The sequence below is a fragment of the Schistocerca serialis genome, chromosome 8 (genome assembly GCF_023864345.2).
Source record: "Schistocerca serialis cubense isolate TAMUIC-IGC-003099 chromosome 8, iqSchSeri2.2, whole genome shotgun sequence".
NCBI lineage: Eukaryota > Metazoa > Arthropoda > Insecta > Orthoptera > Acrididae > Schistocerca > Schistocerca serialis.
This window is the reverse complement of record NC_064645.1, coordinates 42,502,000-42,511,437: the sequence shown is the minus strand read 5'-3', so window position 1 is coordinate 42,511,437 and position 9,438 is coordinate 42,502,000.

The following is a 9,438-nucleotide window of genomic DNA, read 5'->3' as shown; positions in this document are numbered from 1 at the left end:
ATTGACTCTGAGGCTCTAAAATGTCTTGTAGAACGCTCCCCTGACCATTTCTTCTACTGGAAGACTTCAGTACCCATCATACATTGTGGATTCGACTTCTACTTGCCCTCAGAATCGCGTTTTGAGACCCTCATGACGTCTCATGAGCTGTGCATTTTTAACACAGGAACTCTCTCTCATTTCTATGCTGCTATTGGATAATTCTGAGCCATCGATCTCTCTCTCTGCTCTTCAGCCCTTGTGGACTCTTTCAGTGGGAAATAACTGACGACCTTCATTGCAGTGACCACTGGGTGGAACTCTTCCTGAGAGGTTGCAGCCACAATGATCATCAGAGCCAAGTGGATGTTGTTAAGCCAGTTGGTCAGGTTCGATTGCCGTACAGTATCCAGGAGTGCGTGGGCCACATAAAAGTAGTAATCCACTGTGCCACCGACTTCTCCATCTCAAAGCCGTCTCGTAATTCTAGGTGGACATGTGTCGCTTCTTGGACTGAAGAATGCCACTCAGTCATTTGGGTCAGACATTCAGCCCCAATGTTTTAAGAGCCGCCGAACGGCGGAAAACCTCGCAACCCCTCGATTAGTGAGGGCAAAAGGTTGATGCATCACCACAGAGAGCCAGGAATGTTCATGGCAAGTGTTCCTCGATCTACCAATTATTCCACTTGTTTTACTAAAGCATGGAAAGACGTGAGGAGGATTTCTGGTAAGGCAGTCAGTTACCTAAAACAGTATTATTTAATCAAATGGCTCTTTGCACTATGCGAGTTAACTTCTGAGGTCATCAATCGCCTAGAATTTAGAACTAATTAAACCGCACTAACCTAAGGACATCACACACATCCATGCCCGAGGCACAATTCGAACTTGCGACCATAGCGGTCGCTCGGCTCCAGACTGTAGCGCCTAGAACCGCACAGCCATTCCAGCCGGCAGTATTATTTAATCGCCTGCAGACACAGAACAGATAGTGGCAGAGCATTTTGGGCTGACTGTTGCCACTGGTAGCCAGGATCCAACAGTCTGTCGGTACCGTGCCTCCATGGTAAGGAGTGAGTTGGACTTCAGAGTCCTGCAACTGCCCATTCTGCATGTGGGAGCTGGGTTCAGCACTGTCTGTGGCTCACAATACTGTGTCCAGTCGCAATTAAATCATATACAGCATGCTGCGGAAATTGGAGTCAGTGTCAAAAGAACTCCTCCTACAATGTTTTGATTTAATATGGAAGACAAGCAACTCTTGGAGGGAGGCAGTTTTGATGTTTCTCAAACCAGGAACGGACTGAAATTGCGCTTGCAGTTATCAGAGCATCGCCTTAATCAGCTGTGTAGGAAAGTCCGGCTAGAGGTGGCTATTCAGCAGGCTTTTCTACGTAAACAACGCTGCATAGGTATATTCCTTAACACCAGGAATGTGTACGTCACTACTTCGCATCGTAGTATTCTAGGGCGTGTCCACCAGTGGGGCTTTGTGACCATGTATGCTTCTTCATTCGCTCCTTCTTATCGAAGCAGTATCAAGTAGGTGACGTGGTGTCAGATAGTTTCAAGCAGCAGAATGGTGACCCTTGAGGCGGTGTTTTGTGTGTTGCTTTCTTTGCCGTAGCAACGAACGGTACCATGTGTACGGTAACAAGTCCCATACAGCGTTCCTTATTAGTGGACGATTTTGTGGTTTTCTGTTCCTCCTCCAGTGCTGCAGCAACAACTCCTCAGTTGCGACTTACAGTAAAAGGACTGGTAGAGTGGGCTCCAAAGACTGGTTTTGCATTTTTGCCGAGAAGTTTGAATGTCTTCATTTTAATCCTTCTTTGTATTCTTAATTTACGTGAATTGCTCATGTGGAACGCCATTTTCCCTTTTAAAGACTTTGGAGTCAAAAATGAGGCCCAAAAACCGCACAAACTGTCCTGGCTACCGTACCTGGAGGACCTGAAGGCGAGGTCCCAGTAGGCGCTGAACATTTTGAAGTGCCACAGGTCTTAGGGAGTGGACAGTGTGTGTCTGATACAGCTTAACAGGGCTTTCATGCGATCATGGCTGGACTACGGGTCCACAGTGTACAGGTCAGTGAAGTCTACTGTGCACTGTGAGGGGATCAGGCTGGCCACAGGTGCTTACAGGACCAGCCCCATACCCAGTCTGTGTGCTGAGGCTGGAGAAATGCCGTTTAATATCCAATTGGAGCTTTCCACGGTGCGTCCATCAGGCACGTCAGTTCCTCACTGGCTCGGTATACCGTACGGTCGCTCGTCCAGCTACGGCTAGCCTCTTTACCGGCGTGCGCTGGTAACGAGGTCATTTGGAATGTGCAAAGTGTGTGCTGGAGTCTTTAGTGGGGGACATGTGTGGGCTGAAATCCGGATTTTAACCAACCGTCACCCTGGTTATTGCAAATGCCCAGAGTAATGTCAGATTTAGTGCAGTACAGGAGAGACTGTGCTTCAGGTTCTATTTTTAATACGCTATTTTTTGACATTTTAAATGAGCCTCTGAAGTATGCAGCTCTATTCACGGATGTATCTAAACAGACGGACCCTGTCGGTCGCTCTACCGTTTTCCCAAATCGTGTCCTCAAGATCTGGTTGTCTCCGGAGTTCACTGTAGAGAAAAGAACGTAAGCCGAGCACACACGGATGGAGGATTACGCTAGCGACGATATGCGTCGCAAATGCAGAAATCCGCTGAGATTAGCGACTTTGCCAAAGGGCAGATTATTATTACGCAGAACCATTAACGAGTATCTCGAATGTTCACGAGAGTATCTACAGAAAGCGTTAAGAGGTCAGTGAAACTACCACTATGCACGAAGTGGCTGGATGTCCGCGACTCTTCACAGAACGTGAGGTGTGGAGGCTTGTCTACTCTGTAAAGTGGCACAGATGCCAATCTGAGGAGCCTCTGCGAGAGGGCACAGTGCCGGTGGACGCACACGCGTCTCTGAGTACACCATCCGGCGCACATTGTCGAACGAGGGGCTCTGCAGCACTCGACCCTGCGTATTCAAATGTTGACCCATCGACAACGTCAATCACGATTGTATTGCACTCGAGATCATCGAAATTCGACCGAATACAACTGGAAACGTGTCGCCTTGTTGGATGAATCGCGTTTTCGCTACACCACGTCGATGGTCGTCTTCAGAAACGCAGTCGGCCAGAGCGACGACTGCGCGAAACTTGAACCGCGCCACTGACGCAGACTGGTTAGAGGATTATGCTATAATACACATTCTCCCACGCTTCCGTGGGACCTGTGGTAGTAATCGAAGACACGCAGACAGCTGCGAACCACCTGCATCCCCCTCACACTCGATGTCTTCCCTGGCGACAATCTCATCGTCCAGCAGTACAATTGTCAGTTTCTCGAAGACAAAATCGTGCTACAATGGATCGAGGAGCACGATAGTGAAATAACGTTAATGTCTTGTCCACCAAACGCGTCTGATGTGAATTCGATGATTCCCACCTGCGACACTATCGAGCGCCATCACCGAGTACACAAATCAGCAGCCAGTTGCATACGGGAACTGCGTGATTTGTCCTTTTTAGGGTACACTGAAACATGGACATGTGACCATTTTCATTCATAAAGAAGTGCTGTGTGGTACGTCAGTGCGAAACACTTGTGAGACGCCCTCTAAACCTGCACGGCAGAACAGGTCATTAGGACTGTGGAAAGGGCCAAATAAGGTGTCGGTCAGGTTCACTCAAAATTGCAATTTTATTATAGTTTAATAACACTTTAAACCAAAACGGCATATAGCCAAAAATTTAGAACTACGAGTTTCAAAAAGGCAATTATTTCACCGCTAAGGGCGTCCAAACAAGATATCTTAAAAGTCAACTAAATAATAATGCAGATAAAATAGCAAATAAAATAATTAAAACATATAGTATCACACCTAGGCTGGAAAGCCTCAAGGCAAAAGTAGATAGAAAAAACATATGCAAGGTGCAATATATGCGGCTCAGGGCCAAAATTAAAAGATTATGGTAGTATATATTAAAATTTTCAAATTTAAGGTAGAAGGTCGCAATGTTTTTTTGGTTAATGGGTAATTTCAAGAATAACGTTGTAAGCGGCTTAAGGCCCACAACTTATTAACCAAAGTTCAGAAACACATAAAGTCCAGTAAAAACAAGAACCTTTAATTGTCTGTTTATAATCTATCATAGCCTATGATTTAAACACCGGTGAGAGGGACAATAAAGAAACCAGCACTCAGAAGCCTCCAGGGAGGTCGGTCTGCACTCATTCCCCCCCTGCGGGTTCGGGGGTTAGAATAGGCCCGCGGTATTCCTGCCTGTCGTAAGAGGCGACTAAAAGGAGTCTCAAACGTTTCGGCCTTATGTGATGGTCCCCTCTCGGGTTTGACCTCCATCTATCTAAATTATTCCGAAGAGCGAGCCAATTGGGGAAGGGCACCTTACATGGTGCACTGTATCCTTCGTGCAATTAGACCTATAGCCGTCTTTCTCGTCGTTGCAATGGTGTCCCGCTCGTTTTCGATCTCTTGGGCGATTACCACGCTGCACTCTGCAGTGTTTCTTTTAACTGTGACGACGACCTTGGCCATTTTTGCACCTAAGATCCAGCACGGTAGCCAGTCCGTTGTGGTGGGGTCGCCATGTACCCTCTTGGTTGTAGCCCCCTGACAACACAGGGATCGCTCTACTGATGCCTGCGCCGTTCACTCCCCACGTATGCCAAGGAGTAGATGCCCATCTCCCTGGGGCATCGGGACTCCCGGCAACGGCCATCCTGCCAGGTGGCCTTTGCTGTGGCTGGGTGGCGCCCGTGGGGAGGGCCCTTGGTCGGAGTAGGTGGCATCAGGGCGGATGACCCGCAATGAAGCGTGGTACATCATCTATCGCTGGTGGGCCTCCACCAGCAGTCTCTAAGCGATCGAGGTCTAACCTCAACGGGAAGCAATTGGATCAGAGATCGTTTCCCTCCCTAGCTACTCCATGGGAGGAACGTCTTGCTAAAGAAGGCAGTGGCGAATATTCACCCCGATACCTTGTGTGTACGCGGGTTGATGGAGAATCGTTCGTGTCGACCAAGCCCCAGTTTTTTGTGGAGCATTTAGAGGACAAGTTCGGGGAGGTGGAGGGCTTGTCCAAGATGCGCTCTGGCTCTGTGCTCATCAAAACGGCATCCTCTGCCCAGTCACGGAGGTTGCTCAATTGTGACAAGTTGGGGAATGTTTCAGTTACCATCACGCCGCATAAGAGTCTCAACATGGTCCAGGGTATTATATTCCATAGGGATCTTCTTCTGCAGTCCGACGATGAATTACGCGCCAACCTCGAACGACGAGGTGTTCACTTCGTCCGGCGCGTCCATCGGGGTCCGAGGGATAATCAGGTAGCCACCGGTGCCTTCATCTTGGCCTTTGAGGGTGATGTCTTACCCGAAAAGGTTAAGGTGATGGTTTACCGTTGTGATGTGAAACCATATATCCCTCCTCCGATGCGGTGTTTTAAATGCTGGAAGTTCGGGCACATGTCATCTCGCTGTACTTCCAGCATCACGTGTCGGGATTGCGGACGTCCTTCGCATCCTGATACTCCATGTGCTCCGCCTCCTGTCTGTGTTAACTGTGGAGAACACCATTCCCCCTGCTCACCGGACTGTCGGATCTTCCAGAAGGAAAGGAAGATAATGGAATATAAGACCCTGGACCGCCTGACCTACACAGAGGCACGGCGGAAATATGAGCGGCTCCATCCTGTGCCCATGACATCCACCTATGCCGCTGCTGCAACAGCGGTCCGATCCTCTCCCGTGTCGTCACGTACTGTTGCCTCTCAGCTATGTCAAAATGACCCGGCCCCCTTGGTTGTGGGGAGCACTTCGCCCTCTGTTGCTCCATCTACTCCAGGAGCGACACCACCCCAACCATCGGGGACATTCGTCCCCCCTTCCCAGCCGGAGAAGCGTAGGGCTTCTTCGGCTACTCTAGCCAGGAAGGGGTCCCTTGGGGCCCTCCCTTCCCAGGCTTTGCCCAGTGTCAAAGCGGATACCCGCAAAGTTTTGAAGCAACAACCGGTCGCTGGTCATAGGGCTTCACGGTCGTCGTCCGTCCCTGAGACTGACCCAGTGGGGCCCTCCCAGCCAGACCCTCCCAAGGCACAGCGTGCGAAGCCGTTGAAGAAAAAGGCTCCCAAGCATCCTGACATTGCGGTGGCACCTGTCCCACCGCAACCTTCAACCTCTGCGTCTGAGGACGAGGTGGAGATCCTGGCGTCCGCTGAGGACCTCGATCTCGCCAGTCCCTCCGACGCCATGGAAAGCACTGGCACAGGTGCTCACTTGGAGGCAGCGGGTGACCCAGTGGCGTAATCTGCCTTCCCCGTCCCGTCACGCCTTTCCCAGCAATGGCCAGTACCATCCTCCAGTGGAACTGCAGCGGTTTCTTCCACCATTTAGCTGAGCTCCGCCAACTTATCAGCCGTCATCCTTTCCTTTGCATTGCTCTGCAGGAAACTTGGTTTCCAGCAATGCGAACCCCCGCCCTCCGTGGCTATCGGGGTTATTTTAAGAACCGGGCAACTTACGAAAGGGTGTCTGGTGGCGTCTGCATATATGTCCTGAACTCTCTTCACAGCGAGTTTGTACCTCTAGAAACAGCTTTAGAGGCTGTCGCTGTTCGGGTGTGGACGCCACAGGCTCTCACCGTCTGCAGTATTTACCTTCCACCTGATGGTACTGTCGCGCAGCATGTCCTGGCTGCTCTGATAGCACAACTGCCGCCACCTTTTTTGCTGTTGGGCGATTTCAATGCCCACAACCCTCTATGGGGTGGGACTGTCTCCGATGATCGTGGTCGGGCCGTGGAGCATGTGTTGGCTCAGCTCGACCTTAGCCTCTTAAACACCGGTGCTCCCACGCATTTCAGTGTGGCCCATGGCTCGTTCTCGGCCATCGATCTCTCTATTTGCAGCCCTGGACTTGTCCCATCCCTCCACTGGAGGGTGCATCCTGACCTGTGTGGTAGTGACCATTTTCCCATCTATTTGTCACTGCCACAGTGTCATTCTTCTGGGCGCTTGCCCCGCTGGGCTTTCCACAGGGCTGACTGGCCAGCTTTTACTTCCGCTGTAACCATTGCGTCTCCCCCACAGGGTGACATTGACGAGGTGGTCCGTGTTTTAACCACGTCCATCGTTTCAGCGGCCGAGGCTACCATCCCCCGTTCCTCTGGCCTCCCTCGGCGGAAGGCTGTCCCCTGGTGGTCGCCGGAGATTGCTGAGGCTATTCGCGACCGTAGGCGGGCTCTCCAGCGTCATAGGCGGCACCCGTCTCTGGAGACCCTCATCGCCTTTAAGAGGCTCCGTGCCTTCGCCCGTCGACTTATTGCACGGCGTAAGCAGGAGTGCTGGGAGAGGTACGTCTCCTCCCTGGGCTCCCGTGTCTCGTCCTCGCACGTGTGGTCCCGTATCCGGCGGATTTATGGCTCCCAGACCCCTGTGGGTGTCCCTGGGCTGTCCTTGGACGGCGCTGTCTGCACGGACGCTGCCGCCATTGCTGAACGGCTAGCCGCGCACTTTGCTCAGAGCTCTGCGACTGCGTCCTATCCCCCCGCCTTTCGCTCTCTAAAGGAGCGAGCCGAGCGCACGCCGTTCTCATTCCACACGCGTCATTATGAAACATACAATGCTCCTTTCAGCGAGAGGGAACTCCTCGCTGCCCTCGCCGATTGCCCTGATACAGCACCAGGACCGGACTGCATCCATGCGCAGATGCTGAAGCATCTCTCCAGGGACTGCCAGAGACACATCCTCGCCATCTTTAACCGCATTTGGAACGAGGGCGTGTTCCCGTCGCAATGGCGAGAGGGTCTTATTGTCCCCATCGTGAAGCCCGGTGCGGACCCACTGGCGGTGGACAGCTATCGTCCCATTACCCTCACCAACGTTTTGTGCAAATTGCTCGAACGTATGGTGGGGCGGCGTTTGTGTTGGGTCCTTGAGTCGCGCGGTCTCCTCGCTCCATCCCAGGGTGGCTTCCGTCGGGGCCGGTCTGCAGTGGACAATTTGGTGCGGCTGGAATCTGCTGTCCGTACGGCTTTTGCCCGACGTCAGCACCTTGTTGCTGTATTTTTCGATCTGCGGAAGGCGTATGACACCACATGGAGGCATCACATCCTCGCCACGTTGCATGGGTGGGGTCTTCGTGGTCGGCTCCCGGCTTTTCTTCAAAGCTTTTTATTGCGCCGCTCTTTCCGGGTGCAAGTCGGTGCCACCTCTAGTTCCTCTTTTATACAGGAAAATGGGGTCCCGCAGGGCTCGGTGTTGAGCGTCTCGTTATTTCTAGTGGCCATTAATGGTCTGGCTGCAGCAGTGGGGTCGTCGGTGTCTCCTTCTTTGTATGCCGACGACTTCTGCATCTCATTTAGCTCCACGACTACGGGAGTCGCCGAACGCAGGTTGCAAGTCGCCGTTCGCAAGGCAGCATCATGGGCTCTGGCTCATGGTTTTCAGTTCTCTGCTGCCAAGACTCGGGTTATGCACTTCTGCAGGCGTCGGACGGTCCACCCTCATCCTGAACTTTACCTCGACGGCCACCTGCTTGACGTGGTGGACACTTGCCGCTTCTTGGGACTCGTGTTTGATGCCCGGCTCACATGGGTTCCTCATGTTACTCAGCTGAAGCAAAAATGCTGGCGGCACCTCAACGCCCTCCGCTGCCTTAGCCACACGTCTTGGGGTGCAGATCGCTGCACGCTACTGCAATTGTACAGAGCCCTTGTGCAGTCCCGGCTTGATTATGGGAGCCTGGCCTATGGGTCTGCGTCACCCTCAGTGTTGAAGTTGTTAGACCCCATACACCACTGTGGGGTCCGGCTTGCAACTGGCGCTTTTCGTACGAGCCCCGTGGATAGTTTACTGGTGGAGGCCGGGGTTCCCCCGCTGCGGTTTCGCCGCCATCGACTGCTCGCCGACTATGCTGTCCACGTGCATTGCTCGCCAGGCCATCCCAATCGTCGCCTGCTTTTCCCTGCCATGGTCCTCCATCTGCCCGAACGGCGACCTAGGTCTGGGCTTTCCGTAGCTGTCCGTGTCCAGTCCCTGCTGTCAGAACTGGGGTCATTCCCTCTTCTGCCTCCCTTCCGGGTCCATACACCTACGCCTCCCTGGTGTTTGTCCCGGCCATCTGTCCGTCTGGATTTGGCACAGGGCCCTAAGGACTCGGTTCCGCCTGTGGCCCTCCGTCGCCGTTTTCTTGCGCTCCTCGAATCATTTCCGGGCTGTGAGCCTGTCTACACTGATGGTTCCCTGGTTGATGGTCGCACTGCCTACGCCTTTGCTCACTCTGACCATATTGAGCAACGCTCCTTGCCGGCTGGCTGCAGTATTTTTACTGCAGAGCTGGTGGCCATCTTGCGCGCTCTTGAGCACATGCGTTTCTGCTCAGGTAGGTCCGTTGT